We start from the raw sequence: 21,415 nt of genomic DNA on the forward strand, positions 1-21,415 counted from the left end.
TTATTCTTTTGTAGAGCTCCTAACACTATTCATTGCATCCATGTCTGTAACTAGAGTTAGATCCCAGCATGTCCCAGTGCAAGACCAGTTATATCTTCTTCAAGAAGAGAAAACATACATTTAAAACCTGAAAGGTGATATAAATCATCAGGGATCAGGGAAATATGCATGAGGATATATACTAGGGCTTTAGACTAAGATGGAAGAAGTATGGTATTGGTTTGAGCCTAATTTATGCATATGAGTGCACTTCTCCAAGTTTCCAGTCTTAATATTCTAGCTTATATAACTAGAAGTGGTTTTAACAGTTTATTTTCTGTTTTTTTTTTAATGTAAATCTGTTTTGACAATGGCCTACTTTCAATAAGATTTAAATGTTTGATTTTTTTCTTTATACAATACAGAGGAAGAAATTCAATGAAAGGGAATGTGTTTTTATTGGGACACTCTCCTCACTAATACATTCCATGTTAGTACAGGGATTCATGCTAGTGAATGCATACTTGAGTTCTAAAAGTAACTATTCTCTGAAGGATGGAGTTGATGTAGGAAATGTGGCTATTAAAACAGCATCCCTGGTTTTAATGAAAAATTATAGCAGCTTGAAACAACGGAAGTGAGTTACAGCATTTAACATTTAGAGATGAAGAAGTTGCAGTTGCCTCATGGGCATCAAGGATTCACGCAGGTACCAAGGTGACAATGGGCTCACCAGCTATTGAGGATAGATACTAAAGTGTTCTTTGATCTATGAAATTGAGATAGTTTAGTTATGGTGACAGAAACCTAGCTTGAGTTTTTGTAATAATTCTCAGACATAAATCTTTCCATCATAGCCTGTTCCTCAGTTCAGTGCAGTTCAGTCGCTCAGTCATGTCCGACTCTTTGCGACCCCATGAATTGCAGCATGCCAGGCCTGCCTGTCCATCATCAGCTCCCGGAGTTCACTCAAACTCACGTCCATCGAGTCGGTGATGTCATCCAATCATCTCATCCTCTGTCGTCCCCTTCTCCTCCTGCCCCCAGTCCCTCCCAGCATCAGTGTCTTTTCCAATGAGTCAATTCTTCACATGAGGTGGCCAAAGTATTGGATTTTCAGCTTTAACATCAGTCTTTTCCAAAGAGCACCCTGGACTGATCTCCTTTAGGATGGACTGGTTGGATCTCCTTGCAGTCCAAGGGACTCTCAAGAGTCTTCTCCAACACCTGTTCCTACAGCACCATAATTGAAGGGGACACTGAAGAAGAGCATGAATCTCCTTCTTTGAGGAAGAACCCTTAAATAAATCCTTGAGTATATATAGAATTTCCCTTTCAAGCCTTCCCCAAGGGACTTTGAGCTACCTGTAGCCCTGGTGGGTATGATTAGGGACAGAAAATATCCAAATTTACAGGGATTAAGAAGCGGCCTGGATTGATGCCAATCCCTAGGAACACGAAAAGTCACCATGTTCCACTGATTATAATGCAGCCTTCTTTAGATCAGTTGATAAATGGAATTTTGGTATGAATCTGTTATAGTGTATCCAGTCTGTATATGGTCCTATCTATTGACTACTTCCTCAGTTCCCTAATTCATTCTGGGATGGTGATATCAGTGTTTCACCCAGGGTTCAACTAGGAAAACAAAGACCTCATTTTTTCAAACAGAAGTGTTTCTTCCATAGCCAAAGAGTTAAACTGAAATGGACTCTATCATTTTTATTTCTCATTCATTAAACTAGACTTTACTGGTTTGAAATTCTTAGTTCTCAAGGTCAAAATGTTCCCACCAGAGGATTAAGGAAAAACAATGGACCTATGAAGTTGGGAAGTAAATGCACACCTGGCAGTATTGGACTCCTTATGTTTCTGAAACAATAGGCAGACAAAAAAGAAAAAAAAATAGAAGTAACTCTTCTGATTATATAGATCCATTTCCATAATTTCTTCAGGTGGAAAATTCGGTTTCTGTTAAATATTAGATATGGGAAACTCTTAATACATATAAATCTTTCATTTCCCTTTATACTTAAATATTCAATAAGAAAAATAGAAAGCTATAGAAACCCAATAATGGCAGAAAAAATAAAGGACAGAAAATTAAGGCCTAAGTTGTTGGGTTATCCTACATCTAAAGAAGCCTGTCCAAGTCTGGAAATGACACAATAAAATCTGATGGGCATAACTTCTTATTCTCAGGGAATCCAGTGTCCAAGATGGATGCAAGGACAAAAAGAACTTTGTTATCTACGTTTTTAAGGCAAGACTAAAATTACTTTTGTGAAGGCAGACACATTAATATATTAAGCAAAGATTATATATGAGTAGAAGAGGAAAACAAATGCCATGTTGTGTTAACAGTTTGAAGTCTTTAACTGTTTCTGTCTTAAATGCTTGAGACAGTTTGTGTTTTCCAGTTTGTATCCTTGATTGATACAGCACCACGTATAATACAAGCACTTAAGTTGTGAAAACTTTATGAACCTTTTATCTCAAAGTTGTTTTTCTAATTCAAGACATAAATTGTATTTTAGAGAGTGAGATATCTGTTTCCCCAAGGAGAACATACTTGAGACATATTGAATGTCAGAGGAGATAATAAGTTCTCATAAAGAACTTATCATTGCTCTAGAAGAGCCCAGAGAAGGAATAAATAATGCCAACTTCACTTTCTTCGTTTTCACATCAATAAAGACATTGATTACAATGTCACACTAGAACTCTGTTTTATCCCATATTTTAAATTTTAATCAAGTTGGGATTAATTGGTAGCTTCAAGTGATATTGATCCAAGATTTCCATTGTGAAGAACCTTGGAAATTGAAGGATTTGAATAGACAACTTTCTCTGTGTCTCTCCAAGAGCAAATTCTTTCATTAACTTTTAAGGAGGTGAGAATTTGTAAAGCTGATAATACTAGTTAATTATAATATATTTTGCACAAATAACTGTTGCTTTTAATGTGTTTACCATATTATATGAGCATCTGGAGCACAGATTTTTCAAAGGCACAGACATCTTCAAAGAAACTTAAGAGTTTCATTAGAAACTTAAGGAAAGTATTGATTCCTCCTATTTTTCTCATTTGTTTCAACAATGAGGTATCACCTCACACCAGTTAGAATGGTCATCATCAAAAAATATACAAACAACAAATGCTGAAAAGAGTGTGGAGGAAAAGGAGCCCTCTTGCATTGTTAGTGGAAATGTAAAGTGATACAGCCACTATGGAGAATAGTATGGATGGTTTAGTCACTAGGTCATGGCTGATTCTTTTGAGACCTCATTGAATGTAGCCATGAGGCTGCTCTGTCCTTGGCATTTTCCAGACAAGAATACTGGATTAGGTAGCTGTTTCCTTCTCTGGGGGATTGTCCAGACCAAGGGATCAAATCCAGTTCTCCTACATTACAGGCAGATTCTTTACCAACTGAGCCACCAGGGAATGAAGATTTCTTAAAAAACTAGGAGTAAAACTGCCATATGACCCAGCAATCCCACTACTGGGCATATACCCTGAAGAAACCATAATTGAAAAAGACACATGTTCCCCAATATTCATTCCAGCACTATTTACAATGCCTAGGTCATGGAACCAACCTAGATGTTCATCAAAGGATGGATGGATAAAGAAATTTTGGTACATATACACAATGGAGTATTACACAATTATAAAAAGGAACACATTTGAGTCAGTTCTAATGAGGTAGATGAATCTAGAGCCTATTATATACAGAGTGAAGTGAGTCAGAAAGAGAAGAACAAATATTGTATATCAACTCATGTATAGAATCTAGAAAGATGAACCTGTTGAATATATGGGTATTAAAGATGAGAAAGATAAATACAAAATAGTACATTTATTAACCAATTAATGGAAAAGTAATCAAAATAAAGTCAACTTAATACTTTTATTCCTTATCTATAAAAACCTAATGTTGAAATGAAATATTGCATTGTATATAGTGTATGTCCAAATAACTCTTTTATATAGCATTTTACTAATTTAACAAATAATTATACAACAGATTATTTTGAGTATTTTCAAATTATTTTCTTATGAAGAATATTTTCAAATAGCATCTAGTGATATTTAGAGTGGTCATTTGATCAAACTTCCCTGCAATTTCATTTAATTCAACTAATTTAATTATCAACTAATTTTGTGAAAAGTGAAAGTGTTAGTTGCTGAGTCATGTCCAGCTCTGCAATCTCATGAACTGTAGCTCACCAGGCTCCTCTGGAGCCTGTGGAATTCTCCAGGCAAAAATACTGGAGTGGATCAGTTCAGTTCAGTTCAGTCACTCAGTTGTGTCTGACTCTTTGTGACCCTATGAACTGCAGCATGCCAGGCCTCCCTGTCCATCACCAACTCCCAGAGTCCACCCAAACCCATGTCCATCGAGTCAGTGATGCCATTCAACCATCTCGTCCTCTGTCGTCCCCTTCTCCTCCTGCCCTCAATCTTTCCCAGCATCAGGCTCTTTTCATATGAGTCAGCTCTTCGCATCATGTGTCCAAAGTATTGGAGTTTCAGCTTCAACATCAGTCCTTCCAATGAATACCCAGGACTGATCTCCTTTAGGATGGACTGGTTAGATCTCCTTGCAGTCCAAGGAACTCTCAAGAGCCTTCTCCAGCACCAAAGTTCACAAGCATCAATTCCTCAGTGTTCAGCTTTCTTTATAGTCCAACTCTCATATCCATACATGACCACTGGAAAAACCATAGCCTTGACTAGATGGACCTTTGTTGACAAAGTAATGTCTCTGCTTTTTAATATGCTGTCTAGGTTGGTCATAACTTTCCTTCCAAGAAGTAAGCATCTTTTAATTTCATTGCTGGAGTGGATAGTCATTCCTTTTTCCAAGGGATCTTCCAGACCCATGGATTGAACTACATTGCAGGCAGATTCTTTACTGTCTGAGCCTCCAGGAAAGCCCAATTTTACCCAATATAATTTAAACATGGTGCATAAAAATATGTTCTTCAAAAAATCAAATATGCTATGTTTTTCATTTAATTACTGCTGTTAGCAGATTACTTAGTGGGATTTATAGGTTATTTCCCTAACAAATTATCTCTTATTACAAAAATAATATGGAATGCCAATATAGTTTCTTTTGTTTTAATTATCAAACATCAGTGTTTTAATATAACACATACAATAAATGTTTTATTACCTTATAATTCACTTTGCACTTTGCAAATGTTTTCTTATTTGATATAATACTTAGATAGCTTAAATGGGTAAAAAACTTAGATACATTCTAATTGTTTTCCAGTTAAAATTCTTTTTGTTGTCGACTCTTTTGTGACCTCATGGACTGTAGCCTGTGCGGCTCCCCTGTCTGTGGCATTTCCCAAGCAAGCATACTGGAGTGGGTTCCATTGTTTCTCCAGGGTATCTTCTGAGATACGAATTGAATCTGTGTCTCTTGTGTTGGCAGATGGATTCTTTACCATTGAGCCACCAGGGAAGCCCCAAGATTCTTTTATATGGATGTACAAACCTCACAGATTTCTATAGGCAAAAAAAATGTATTTATTGCATGATTATTAGATTTCACATTAAATATGTGGCAGTATTAGCTTTAGGAAGGAAAGAAACTAAAATATAGGACTTTTCAGAAGGGAAGGTGATGAGCTATACCATAACAACTATAACAGCAGTAGTTGAGATTTTCTTTCGAGCATAGCCACAGTCCTCAATCAACTTCAGCAGTCCCCAGTCTCCAGGTTTCTTTGTGCAAATTCCAGGTTCTGGAATGGAGAGTTTGTGTATCAGATTTGAAGTACGTGTAGAAAGATTCTTTTTAGTGATGAAAACTTCCAGACCCAAAGAGCCCAGAATGAAAAGAGCAGGAAGCAATAACTCTAGTGCATCACTAGGTGATAAGAAGTACTCACATTACAATTTGATTCCTCCACACTTATGTGACTCATGAGAAAGAAAGGTCTATATGTAGGTACCTGGCTAGAAATACGTATCTCATTTTTCAGATAATAATCTAAATGTATTGTCTCTCTACGAGCACCATATGGTAAGTAGCATTAACTCATTTTATTAGTGTAGCTATGTTGAGATTAAACCAGTGAATCTCATGAACATCAATTCATTGATACCCTTTTTTGGCTGGTAATAACTTCTTTGGCTGGAATTACTACAGAGTGAAATGCATTGATCAGAAGGAGTTTCTGGAAGAATTATGAAGATCAGAGAAATACAATGCAAATCATTATTAAGTAATTGATATGTCAGAATGAACCACTGGCCAAAATATGATGTAATGGCATTAATTTTTCCCCAGAAAGTAGGCTTCCTTTCTATATGGTACCACAGCTAAGCACAGGGTTGGTTGCTGCTATAAGTGAATTGAAAATTCAGTGGAGGACTTGGTTAGGGGATGTCTGTGCCTCCCAGACTCTGCCTGGCCTCCGGTCTTACATCATGTCTGCTTTATACATGAGCAGAGTAAACCGTCACACTGTCACACTGTGTGCTAGACATAAGGTGGAGGACTGACATCCACAGAGTGATTGTCCTCTCATTATACAGAACATGTTTTTTCAATAAAGAACTTCTGATGAACATTTATATGGATTTGGATATTTTCATGTGCTGGAGTTTATGAGGAAATGCATAACATTAGTTCCCCCAATACATTTATACTGATTCTCAGTCTTGTTCCTTTGTATCTAACGAGTCCATTAACCACTGACAAAGAACAAGTAACAATTAGATATATAGATTACTGGGTATCATCCATCACAGTCACTCCTCCTAGGTTAAGGATATTATGCAGAGAAATTTATAAATCAGTTTTGATATGTATATTTTTCCAAATTTAATGAGATATAATTAGCATATAACATTGGTTAGTCAAATAAAAATAGCATGCTTCCTAGAATAACGAGGGTAAAAAGAAAATTCTGTGCATGCCACATTGGAATGATGTAAGATTAAAAAGTGGAAGAAAAAAAGTGTTAGCTGTGCAGTCATGTCCAACACTTTGGGACCCCATGGTCTGTAGCCTGCCAGGCTCCTTGGTCCATGGAATTCTCCAGGCAGGAATACTGGAATGGGTTGCCATGCCCTTTTCTATGCCCTTCTAACCAGATCAATCATGTGTCTCCTGCGTTGAAGGCAGATTCTTTACTTCCTGAGCCACCAGGGAAGCCCCTGTCTTTTTTTGTTTGTTTGCTTCCACCGGTAACATCTTATGCCTTTCTCTGCCTTGTTCTGTTATGCTGCAGGTGATGGCTGTGGGCTCCATCTCCTGAATTATCTAACACCTTAGTTTCTTTTGGGAGTTGGCCAATGGAAGACATTAGTGGGAAGAAAGAGGGCAGTGAAGAAAGCTCAGGAGTTTTATAATTTCCTGCCCTTCCCTATCTCACATGATTCTGGCAATTGTGTCTTTCTTCTAGTTATAGCTTCTTTTTGGAAGTAATTAAGGTCTCATACCTTTCAGGTGGGCTCTTATAACTATTATCCTTGCTTTGCTACTTCAGGGGTAGGGGTTCTAAAGATTCCTTGCTATTGCATCTCATTTCCCTTGTTAATTGACCTATTCCTGACTATACTTAGGGCTTCCCAGGTGGCGCTAGTGGTAAAGAACCTGCCTGCCAATGCAAGAGACATAAGGGACTCAGGTTCGATCACTAGGTCAGGAAGATCCCCTGGAGGAGGGCATGGCAACCCACTCCAGTATTCTTGCCTGGAGAATCCCCACTGACAGAGGATCCTGGTGGGCTACAGCACATAGGGTCACAAAGAGTTGGACACAACTGAAGCAACTTAGCACGCATGCTTGACCATATGTATGTAAATATTGGCTACAGTAAATTATATTTACTATCTCTTTGAATATACCATATCAAATTCTTTTGAGTATTAATCTTGCAGTATGTTGACTAATATTGACTCTGGCAACATTTATCAGTGAATATCTTGCTCATAATGGAAGTCATCTCAAAAAATATCTATCACATTATAATCTTTGAGAAAATTAGCATTGGAAGAAAAGCGCATGATAATCCAAATGTTTACAATGTATTTTAGATATTTCTTTAACATTGTTATAATTTGGTAGCTGTTATATTAACAAGAATGACACACTATTAATATTTAAAATAGTGGAGTCCATATCACTTGTCATTCTTGATTATTATGTAGTGTTTTCCCTGCAGTTTTAAGAATAATCTTCATTATATAAATATAGTGCACATATGGCAACACTAATAAATGAGCAATTGTAGTATACTAAAGTGAAAGAAATACATTTACTTGCTCCCAAACATGTGTTCTGTGTAATGACATTAGCTTATACTATAAATTTAGTAGAAATCTTGCCAAATTTTAAGCAATATATACAAGTAGCATAATTATGACAAAAAATAGTAACAATTGCTGTCATTATATCGAGAAATACTAGTACTGACACTAAGAAGAAGGCAGTGGACGGGGTGGGAGAGGAAGCAGAGGAGAAAAAGATTAAAAACATAGTTAACACTTAAGAAGATTGACAAATACCTGACAATGTGCAAAGTGCTCGACATTCCTTGTCGCATTTAATCAGTACAAAAGAACAAAGGTTTAGGCAGAGTTATTATGCTCATAATATGAGCAGTTGATGATATAAGAGAGGAAGATGAAGAAACTGAAGGACAAAGGGTATCGACTACCTGCTAGTTCATACAGCATGTTTGGGAGTCACAGCCTTGTGACTTGATTAATCACAAGTTCAGTTCAGCCCACTCTGCTCCGACGCTTTGTGACCCCGAGGACTGCAGCACACCAGGCTTCCCTGTCCATCACCAACTCTCGGAGCTTGCTCAAACTTATGCCCAGCGAGTCGGTGATGCCATTCAACCATCTCATCCTCTGTTGTCCTCTTCTCCTCCTGCCTTCAATCTTTCCCAGAATCAGAGTCTTTTCCAGTGAGTCAGTTCTTTCATCAGGTAGCCAAAGTATTGGAGTTTCAGCTTCAGCATCATTCCTTCCAATGAATATTCAGGACTGATATCCTTTAGAATTGAATGGTTTCAAGTTGTAATTAACCTTTCCATTCTCATCCCTTTCAAATTCAAATATTATACTGTACTTCATCTCCTATGTTTTAAAGCTGCTTTTACTGATTTTCCAGCTAGACTGCAGTAAGATGCCCCACTGATTGATTCCAACAAATTCCATCATCCCTTCACATATTAGGCTGTTTCCTTGAACAGCCAGATTAGATTGTACAGTTCATATTTCATGAGTATAATCACTCCTGTGGGTAAATGGTGCTTCTTTCTAAAGTCAGTCCTCTCTACTCTGTTTATTCACTTGACAAACATAGTAACTAAACTTCTGTTTATTCACCCAACAAACAAACAATGATAACTGTACACAGGTTACTTTTCAATGTCTCTTTAATGCTAAAACTGTACTTACAATCTCACTGTGGCTGCAACCAGCTGACTAATTTCATGTTAAGTCCATGACCCATAAAGTTGAAGTGGACCATTGGTTCTGTTCAAATATTCTACATTCCTCTTCTTGTTATTTCATATTTCTACTATATTGTATCCTGTCTTCACAGTCTTCTTATACCCCTTCACCAAAGTCAGTCTTAACTTACTTCATTAATAAGGAAAATTTAAAAATCCTATAATAGTTTCCTTTTAACCCATACATATTTATTCTGACATCTTGTGTTCTTTCTAAAGCCAGTCTACCACTTGAATCTCAGTGTCTTTCACCTACCCAAGCTGTCACTCCTAAAATTTCCTATTGCCCTACTTGTTGTTGTTCAGTCAACAACAATAATTTGTTGTTGTTGCCCCACTACACATTATCAAGTTTTAAACCATCTTTGGAGTTGTAATTGCATATGGTAGAATGTGCCCCACATCCACTTGATTGATACAGCTTTACAGTGTGCATGTCTTCAAATTAGTAGAAATCCTCCAACATTATTCCTTAATTTAAAAATTGCTTTGGAGAATTGAGGTGCTTTGCATGAGTCACCATATTAATTTCAACAAAACTACCTGCTGGTAATATGAATGAACCATTGTTAAATCCATAGTGCAATTTTAGTAAAATTAATATCTTAAAAATATAGAACTTTCTATTCTACAAAATCATCGTATTTGTCTATTCATTTATTTATTTCTTGAAAAATAACTTTCAGTGACATTTTGTAATTTTCAGTGAAGACACCTCAAAGATATTTTGTTATACTGACCTTCAGTATTTCACATTTGTCAAGGTATTATATATGGTAATTTAAAATTTTATTTTTAATTATTTGTTGCCAGTTTATAGCGATATAGTTGATTTTTTGTATATCAACCTAGTCTAATATGAACTAGATGGATTTATTTACAATGTCTAGTATCTTAGGGTTTCTATGAATATTTTGTGTCATCTGTGAATAATGAAAGTTTTCTCCTTTCAGATCTTTTAGTCTTTATTTTACTTTATTTTTCTAGCTATGCCCTCTAGTGTAATTAGGAAGAAAAGTAGTGAGAGCAGGCATTCATGCCTTATTATTGCTGTTAGGGATAGTATGCTCAGGCATTAAGTATTATGTATATGGAAAGCTATAGATTTTTTCACAGATGCCCTTAATGAATTAGGACAGTTCCTTCTATTTTCAGTTTGTTGAGAGTTTGGCTTTATGTGTATATTTATTTTTAATTATGAATGGATGATGAATATCTTCAGATGCTTTTTATTCATCTATTTCTATCACCATACATATTTTCTTCTGTTTTATTAGATAGTGAATTACATCAGTTATTTTTTAAATGATGAGTCAAGTTTGTATGATTTGGATAAATGCGCTTGATTATAATGTATAAAATCTTATGTATTGCTCAATTTGCTTTATTTTGTTAAGAACTATAGCATCTACATAAATGGAAATTATTATTATTTCTTTTTCTCCCCAGAGAGCCAACTGTTAAACTTATGCAGGACACTACTGAATTTTTATTTGATGACAAAACTTTCTGAATATGTACATATAAACATATATGTATGTTTATATATATATACAATGTAAAATTTTTATGCTTCTAACCTATCTTTGTCCTTATATTCAAAACATGCTTCTTTTTGACAATTATAATTAGATGCTCCTATTTATCTTACTTGATAACTTTGGTCTTTTCTTGGGAGTTTAGAATGTTTATATAAATATGACTGATGATGTGTTGTGCTTAAGTAATTATTTTGCTGCTTTTTCCTAACAGACACATTTACCCTTTGTTCCACTTTTCCTCTTCTCCTTATTTAGGATTAATTGTGTGCATTTTATTTTAGTGTTCCATTTTAGGCTTCTATCTTTTTTGATAAATTTTAGTGAATGAGTCCTTAGTAAATGTTTCATATTTTAATAGTCAAATATGCTTTCATATAATTTATCATATTACTCTTAAGCACTTTTGAATTTCTCTTGCACCTTTTAAAATTCTGATTGTGTATGCTTGTACTTTCTTTTATTTTCTTGTACACTTTATTGCTTTTCTCTTAAAAATGATTCTTAGGTGAATTTAACAAGCTAATTCATTTTTGTTCTTTCTTCATTATTATTTCCTTGTTGTTTTATTTTTCTGTTTTTTTTTAATAATTGATCATTCAGATTAATTCACTGTGTTCAGAGAATTTCTTAGCTATAAACACTTACATTACTAAAAATAATTCTGTGATCTGAAGTGTAAGAAATACTCTAAATAACCTCTGGAAACTAGCTGGTCTTATTTCTTTTAATAAGTAAAACTATCACTTTTGAAGAAAAGTTTCAAGTCCAACATTTTATATCACCTGCCATGTTAGAGACACAGTTTAAAATTTTTACAATAAAATATGTGGATGCATGCTAACTCACTTCAGTCATGTCTGACTCTTTGCAACCCCATGGACTGTAGCCTGCCAGGCTCCTTTGTCCATGGGATTCCAGGCAAGAATACTGGAGTGAATTGCCATGTCATCCTCCAGAGAAATCTTCCTGACCCAGGGACTGAACCCTCTCCTCTTATGTCTCCTGCATTGGAAGGTGGGTTCTTTACCCCTAGTGCCACCTGGGAAGCCCACAGTACAATATGCTTGATTCAAATACTACTTTCATTCTCTTGGGTAGTTTAAACATTTTAGAAATTAAATAGCTATGTACACAATTTACTTATAAAACTGTTTATTATTGGCAGAGTATTAGCAGAGAATTTTGTCCAATTAAGGTGTTAGCAAAACATATGTTTAAATAAATACCTAATTTATTTCAAAGAGTACTACTGATTTAGTTAAACATCCCAAAGAAAGATAAAGTTGGAATGAGAACACAATATCCTTTGCTTCTCAGCAGGTTATGCTTGCTTATCCTTGCCATTATGCTTAATTAGAGCTTTAAAGATATGTTTCTTGCAAAATTATTTTTCTGCCATCTGCTGTCATTCGGTTCCAGATTCCTTGTCACTCTAGAGTAATAGAGACAATCTTCTGACAGAATCCCAATTGTCATGCTGCTATGTTGATTGCTACCACTTCCCTTTGAACCTAATTAAAGATTTCTTATTTTCATCAGGGCAATTATATTCTTTTCTGTATCAGTCAACATTAGTTTAGTCTTGAGGTGCCCAAGTACAATAATGCTATAATTTTTCTCTGAGATTATCCATGTTTTCCTCAACATATCTTTTCTATTTTTCAGGAAGGCGAAGTTCATTTTAAATACCAAGACTATCTAAAGAATTTTCAACAGCTGTATATATAACACAGAACTGTCAGTTTTTAAATAACAAAATACACAAAAATTGGCTAACTGTATAAGGAGCCTGAAATTTTCAGATACATAATTGTGAAATTCACATAAGTATATAAATGTGGGCTCCCAGGTGACTCAGTGGATAAAATAACTACCTGAGGTACAGAATACACAAGAGAAGTAGATTCAATTTCAGGGTTGGGAAGATCCCCTGGAGAGGGCATGGCCACCCATTCTAGCATTGCCTAGAGAATCCCGTGGACAGAAGAGCCTGGGAGGCTACAGGTTTGTAGCCTGGCAGTCCATAGATTTGCAATGAGTTAAACATGACTGAAGGGAAGGAGCATGCATGCATGCAAGGATATAAATGTAAACTCTTACAAAAGGTGAGCTATACAGAGCCACTAACTCACACTTTTATGTTTCACTGTACATCAGCATATAAATATGCAAGTGCAGATAAACTTGTCTTTATTTTTTGTTGGTGTTGCTACTGTGACTGGTGTTTAGATTTGTTCATTTGTTTCTAGTTTACATGAGATAATCAACATTAGGATGTATTCACTAATTTTTATTAGAACACTGAAGAGTTTTTGTTTTTGCTTTAAAATTTGTTGGGCTTCCCTGATAGCTCAGTTGGTAAAGAATCTGACTGCAATGCAGGAGACCCTGGTTAGATTCCTGGGTTGGGAAGATCTGCTGGAGAAGGGATAGGCTACACAGTCCTGTATTCATGGTCTTTCCTTGGGGCTCAGCTGGTAGTATCTGCCTGCAATGCGGGAGTCCTGGGTTTGATCCCTGGGTTGGGAAGATTCCTTAGAGAAGGGAATGGCTACACACTCCAGCATTATGGCCTGAATAATTTCATGGGCTGTATAGTCCATGCAGTTGTGGATCAGACACGACTGAGCGACTTTCACTTTTGTTTAGTTGGTTGATTTTGCTTTCTGTTTCTTTGATAGATTACACTAGCAATTTCCCTAAAAATTAGACTTGGTACAATGCCATAAGATAACATTTCTCTTCTAAACCTTCCTATGTTTGAGTTAGTATTTTAATAAAAATTCAGTGGCCCTAAGATTTTCAAGTATAAGGGTAGTCTCATTTATAGTGTGTTGCTTATACTGTAGGTGTTTGTAATTGCTTTATAAGAGGTTCCAGAAGTTTAATGATCTTAAAGGAAATTTGAAACATCTTTTTTTTTTTTATGTTCAAGTGTTCAACTTTTTTTTCAGTTTTAATAATTACTGATTTTATTTTTTTTAATTTTTATTTTTACTTTATTTTACTTTACAACACTGTATTGGTTTTGCCATACATTGACATGAATCTGCCACGGGTGTACATGAGTTCCCAATCCTGAACCCTCCTCCCACCTCCCACCCCATATCATCTCTCTGGATCATCCCCGTGCACCAGCCCCAAGCATCCTGTATCCTGTATTGAACATAGACTGGCGATTCGTTTCTTACATGATAGTATACATGTTTCAGTGCCATTCTCCAAAATCATCCCACCCTCTCCCTCTCCCACAGAGTCTAAAAGTCCGTTCTATACATCTGTGTCTCTTTTGCTTTCTCGCATACAGGGTTATCATTACCATCTTTCTAAATTCGATATATATGTGTTATTATATTGTATTGGTATTTTTCTTTCTGGCTTACTTCACTCTGTATAATCGGCTCCAGTTTCATCCACCTCATTAGAACTTGTTCAAATGTATTCTTTTTAATGGCTGAGTAATACTCCATTGTGTATATGTACCACTGCTTTCTTATCCATTCGTCTGCTGATGGACATCTAGGTTGTTTCCATGTCCTGGCTATTATAAACAATGCTGCGATGAACATTGGGGTACACGTGTCTCTTTCAATTCTGGTTTCCTCGGTGTATATGCACAGCAGTGGGATTTCTGGGTCATAAGGCAGTTCTATTTGCAATTTTTTAAGGAATCTCCACACTGTTCTCCATAGTGGCTGTACTAGTTTGCATTCCCACCAACAGTGTAAGAGGGTTCCCTTTTCTCCACACCCTCTCCAGCATTTATTGTTTGTAGACTTTTGGATCGTAGCCATTCTGACTGGTGTGAAATGGTACCTCATTGTGGTCTTGATTTGCATTTCTCTGATAATAGTATACTACCCAAAGCAATCTACAGATTCAATGCAATCCCTATCAAGCTACCAGCGATATTTTTCACCGAACTACAACAAATAATTTCACAATTTGTATGGAAATATGAAAAACCTAGAATAGCCAAAGCAATCTTGTGAAAGAAGAATGGAACTGAAGGAATCAACCTGCCTGACTTCAGGCTCTACTACAAAGCCACAGTCATCAAGACAGTATGGTACTGGCACAAAGACAGAAATATAGATCAATGGAACAAAATAGAAAGCTCAGAGATAAATGCACGCACCTATGGACACCTTATCTTCAACAAAGGAAGCAAGAATATACAATGGATTAAAGACAATCTCTTTAACAAATGGTGCTGGTAAAACTGGTCAACCATTTGTAAAAGAATGAAACTAGATCACTTTCTAATACCATACACAAAAATAAACTCAAAATGGAGTAAAGATCTAAACATAAGACCAGAAACTATAAAACTCCTAAAGAAGAACATAGGCAAAACACTCTCCAACATAAATCACAGCAGGGATCCTCTATGATCCACCTCCCAGAATACTGGAAATAAAAGCAAAAATAAACAAATGGGATCTAATTAAAATTAAAAGCTTCGGCACAACAAAGGAAACTATAATCAAGGTGAAAAGACAGCCTTCTGAATGGGAGAAAATAATAGCAAATGAAGCAACTGACAAACAACTAATCTCAAAAATATACAAGCAACTTATGCAGCTCAATTCCAGAAAAATTTGAAACATCTTAAACCTAGGAGTATATCACATATTTACTTTAGAGTGTTTAGCCTATGGATAGAAAGGTTGTTCTTTTCCTACAGTTTGCTATTATATGCTTTTATTGTTGGTGCTGGAAAAAAATGGACTCTTGCAGTCTCCAGAAGTACCCATTGTCTGTCCAGATCACCTAGGAACACACATACCTAGGTACATACACCTGCATAAACACACACACACACACATTCATACATGCACATCATTGTGCAAATTCCTGAATCTCAGAAATTACTAGACACTTAGTTAATGACAGTGGGACTCTTCTCTCCTGAGTTGTTTATCCCAAGCAATTTCAACAGGAGAATAATTGCACTTCACTCATTTGAAAAGACCCTGATGCTGGGAAAGATTGAAGACAGGAGGAGAAGGGGACAATGGAGGATGAGATGGTTGGATGCAATCACCGACTCAATAGACATGAGTTTGGGTAAACTCCGGGATTTGGTAACGGACAGGGAGGCCTGGCCTGCTGTGGTCCATGGGGTCACAAAGAGTCAGACATGACTGAGTGACTGAACTGAACTGAACCTATGTGCAGTACAGGAGACCACCTGCAATGCAAGAGACATGGGTCCATTCCCTAGTTCGGGAAGATCCCCTAGAGAAGGAGATGACAATATACTTCATTAATTTGCCTGGAGAATCCCATGGACAGAGGAGCTTGGCAGGCTACAGTCCATGGGATTGCAAGAGTCAGACACGACTTAGTGACTAAACCACCACCAACCTGTGTGGAGAAGAGAAGGAAAAGGAGAACGAGAGGGAGTTTTTTCACAAACAAATTGACTCTCAATTACATACAGGGTTTTCTATTGGCTTCCAAAGATATCTACATTTTTTTATTTTATTATTTTTTTTTTATACAAAGAAGTTTAGCTATACTTGATCACCAACAGCATTGGGAGGAGTGAACACAGTTTACATCTGTAATATATACCTGATGAAGAAAATAGTTTCACATAAGAGTTAAAAATGCAATAGAACCAACCTAATCACGTCTGGAAAAGTTGACTATATATAATCAGCATCCTTTTGTTGCAGGAAGGCGGACCCCTTCTAGGGCCCGAAACTGGGCTGTCCAACACTCGGAAATGAATTGTCTGAGAAGACACATGTGCTGACAAAGCAAGAGATTTTATTGGGAAAGGGCACCCGGGTGGGGAGCAGTAGGGTAAGGAAACCCAGGAGAACTGCTCTGCTGCGTGGCTCACCGTCTCAGGTTTTATGGTGATGGGATTAGTTTCTGGGTGGTCTTTGGCCAATCATTCTAATTCAGAGTCTTTCCTGGTGGTGCACGCATTGCTCAGCAAAGAAGGATGCTAGCGAGAGGGATTCTGGGAAGTGGACGGACACGTGGTGTCTCCTTTAGACCTTTCCCGAACTCTTCCGGTTCAGTTCAGTTCAGTCGCTCAGTCGTGTCCGACTCTTTGCGACCCCATGAATCGCAGCACGCCAGGCCTCCCTGTCCATCACCATCTCCCGGAGTTCACTCAGACTCACGTCCATCGAGTCCGTGATGCCATCCAGCCATCTCATCCTCGGTCGTCCCCTTCTCCTCCTGCCCCCAATCCCTCCCAGCTTCAGAGTCTTTTCCAATGAGTCAGTTCTTCTCATGAGGTGGCCAAAGTACTGGAGCTTCAGCTTTAGCATCATTCCTTCCAAAGAAATCCCAGGGTTGATCTCCTTCAGAATGGACTGGTTGGTTCTTCTTGCAGTCCAAGGGACTCTCAAGAGTCTTCTCCAACACCACAATTCAAAAGCATCAATTCTTCAGTGCTCAGCTTTCTTCACAGTCCAACACTCACATCCATACATGACCAGAGGAAAAACCATAGCCTTGACTAGATGGACCTTAGTCGGCAAATTAATGTCTCTGCTTTTGAATATGCTGTCTAGGTTGGGCATAACTTTTCTTCCAAGGAGTAAGCGTCTTTTAATTTCATGGCTGCAGTCACCATCTGCAGTGATTTTGGAGCCCCCCAAAAAATGAAATCTGACACTGTTTCCACTGTTTCCCCATCTATTTCCCATGAAGTGATGGGACCAGATGCCATGATCTTCGTTTTCTGAATGTTGAGCTTTAAGCCAACTTTTTCACTCTCCTCTTTCACTTTCATCAAGAGGCTTTTTAGCTCCTCTTCACATTCTGCCATAAGGGTGGTGTCATCTTCCAGTTGGTGGTGGCTTATTAGTTCTGTATTCCTTATCAGGATCTCCTGTCATAAAACAACTCATGCAAATCGTTACTATGGTGCCTGGCCAGGGTGGGCGGTTTCAATCAGCATGCTTCCCCTAACACTTTGTATTATTTCAAAAGCTGGAGGATTTTTCTCTTATATTGTAGACAGTAGTAACTATAATTCTACAGTGCCACTTAAAAAATTTCGAATCTGGAATACATTTTGAGAAAATTCATGGAAATATACATGTATATATATATATTTAATTCTGGGAAGTTATATGGATTAATATTAGCTGCATATTAAATACAATAATGACAAGAGCTTAACACTGAAGTCACATAAAATTTAAAGATTATTATGATATATTTTATTATAAATAATATGCCTAAAATATGAACAAGAGAAAACTTTTGGAGAATTTGAGTTAGTAGATATTTTGATTCTTTGGGGACAACACTTACTACTTAATAAAACTCGATAGTTTTAAATGATAAGATGTTGAATATATTAAGAAGTAAATTAAGGGAGCCATGTATAAAACTCAGTGTCAACTTGATAAAGATAAGAGTTTACTCAGGAAACCTCCTATCTCAATTTTTTTGGTATTTTAATAAAATGGCATTTGCTGACTTTAAATCTTACTATATTTTATGTATTTTCATGTATTTTTTGTTCTTACCATTGTACAAACACATGGTTTTACAAATATCCATCCTTCATATATGAGGAAAATAAACTAAGACTCTGAAAGATTTAAAGGTCCTTTATGTGGCAAAGATTTTACATTACAAAGATACTGCTTCAGTAGTTTCTGTCCTAAACAGATCGTTTTCCTCTCCCTCTTCTCTAACATGGCTTATGTTTATGCATAAAAATATTGATTAGATATATATATCTTCATTGGATGCTGTAGGTAAAATAGAGATTTGTCACTAACTAGGTCGCTATAGTCGGACACGACTGAGAGACTTCACTTTCACGCATTGGAGATGGAAATGGCAACCCACTCCAGTGTTCTTGCCTGGAGAATCCTGGGGACGGGGGAGCCTGGTGGGCTGCCGTCTATGGGTCACACAGAGTCGGACATGACCGAAGCAACTTAGAAGCAGCAGCAGCTGTGATGTATTGTTTTCCTCAATTAGTCTACCTTACTTTCTTCTGGAGTATGAGCTTAGATTAAGTGAATTCTAGATTTGTTACATCTTGAAATGCATAGTACATCCATGGTCATGTCGAATCCCTGATACCTTGAATAAACTTGTGAATTCTTCACTCAATATAAGTCCAGGTACCATAATATAGAAAAACATGGCCACTATAATACAATTCCAACTTACCTCTGCTGCATCATCAGTTCGCTACCCAGGTATAGCCCTGCTTGCCATTCTCTGAAGACATCTTGCTGCATCACAAGCTCTCATTCAAACACTTTCCACATCAATATCTGGCACATTTGTATTTCCAAAGCCGAACTGTAGAATGCATTCCTGAATACATTCTCATGTACCCTCGACAGAAATTAACCACCCCCCTTTCCTCTGCATTTCAATGGAAAGGCATTTATGTGCTTACAAGAGTACTAGTAATAGTTTCTGAAAATAAATTGCATAATATATTTCACTGTAGTTAGCTCTTTGCCCGAGGAAGTGCTCCATAAAAATATGTCTGTTTGCTTTGAAAACCAAGTGATATGTATATTGTTATTTATCTTTTAAATGTTTTTCTACTTTTAATCTTTCTAATTCACTTTTCCACAGAATTGCATTGAGAAATAAAAATTCAGAGAAATAAATAAGTTTAAAGTAAATATATAAAGACTTACTGATATAACTTCTGATGCATACTTTGATTTCGAATTAATCAGTTCTGGAGGCCTGATAAGACACACAATGAAAAATAGTGGAGTTGAATTATGTCAGTCCTTTTTCTTTTTCTTCGCTATGATTGAATTTCACATTTTGGAAAGAGAATAGTAACTGAATATAAAGCTATCATCATTTCTTCATGTCAAACAAGAGGAAAAGGAAAGGGGAATATTGGTATACAAGATGATAATATATGTGTTTTGAACCAATGAAAATTTTATAGAAGATTAGTCTATCCCTTTTTGGACATCTGAATCTATTAAATCAGTAAAAAACTAGCAAGAGTTGATAGGGCACAATATTTATGTGCTTATATTTAAATGGAATTTTAAGCACTATAATAATAGAGCACTATTTTAATGTCACAGTTTAGCTTAATGGAATAGATTCAGTTATGTAAGAGCACTGGTAGTGTGTGACTGATAACTAACATGTTTTAGGAAAAAAACAAATTGTAAGGATTTTTTTTTTAAAATCTGTTTTGAAAGGCTAAAATGTGGTAATTTAAATGAAAATTCTGAAGTCATAATACTTATTTCTGGTTAGACTGAGCACAATTTTTAGAAAAAGGAGACTGAATCAACTTTGTAAATCTCTTAAAAACCACATCACTTTTAACCACTGAAAAAATGGTAGGAATAAGTTGCTACTAATGAGTTCAACTTGTATAATATTCTAAAGAAGTTAATATTAGCAGTTTTGAGTATTATTAAGCCAAATGAATATAGTCCTACAAAATCTGTGTGATGAAAACATATCTGAATAATAATTAAAAAAAAACAAAACTATTAGTCCTGAGATGCTGGAAAATCTTGCCTTGTTAATACACCCTGAGGATGGTGTTAGGATTGAAGTTTAGTTGTACTCATCTGAAGTTTCCAGTTTCTAAGTTAATGAAGAGATCCCAACAGCTTTTCTGTAATGTCAGTAGAGAGCTTTAATGACAAGAGATTAATCAGTTTCCAAGGCAGCAATCTTTGGGGATATCTACCCCATTAAGACTAGGAAAAGAAATGGCAAAAATTTATGTCATCAACAAACAAAACAAAACAAAGAAAAACAGGCCAAGAGCACTTTTGCTTCTTAAAGAAATTACAAGGGAAAGCATCTTGGATTTAGTGGTGCATTCACTTAATTAAAATAGCCAGGATTTTCATTTCCTTCTCAATGTAAATCACTATTGAGAAAAGCATCTGCCACCTCTGATACTTCGTGGGCAATAAATTTCAATGAATTAATCATTCTGCCTATTCAGAAATTCTGAAGAGTGATAGGCACTTGCCAGTGGGCTGTAGAATCCTTGGCTCATTGATTTTTAGATGCCAGCAGAGATTGAAGAGGCTGTGAAATGATTAAAATAGAAATAAAAGAAATCAATCAATCTAGGTTAGGTTTACCTACTTAACTTTTTAGCCTTTAATCAAATGTAGACTATAATATTACATGTACAAAATAGTAAAATCACATTGGTTTATATGATCTTTATGCTTAAAGACACCATGACTTTGGGTTTAGCATGAATCTGAGTTTAATTTTCAAAAGAAACATCTTAAAATTCTGATACAGCATTGATCAAGCCAAATCCCTTAAAACTAGAGTGGCTATATCAATTAAATTTATATAATTTGTTATGTTAAATTTGTTATAATTTATCAATTAAACAAGGCTAGTCTTAAGGTTGAAAGAAACCACACACAATATTATGT

Source organism: Ovis canadensis, chromosome 23, assembly GCF_042477335.2.
Source record: "Ovis canadensis isolate MfBH-ARS-UI-01 breed Bighorn chromosome 23, ARS-UI_OviCan_v2, whole genome shotgun sequence".
Lineage (NCBI taxonomy): Eukaryota > Metazoa > Chordata > Mammalia > Artiodactyla > Bovidae > Ovis > Ovis canadensis.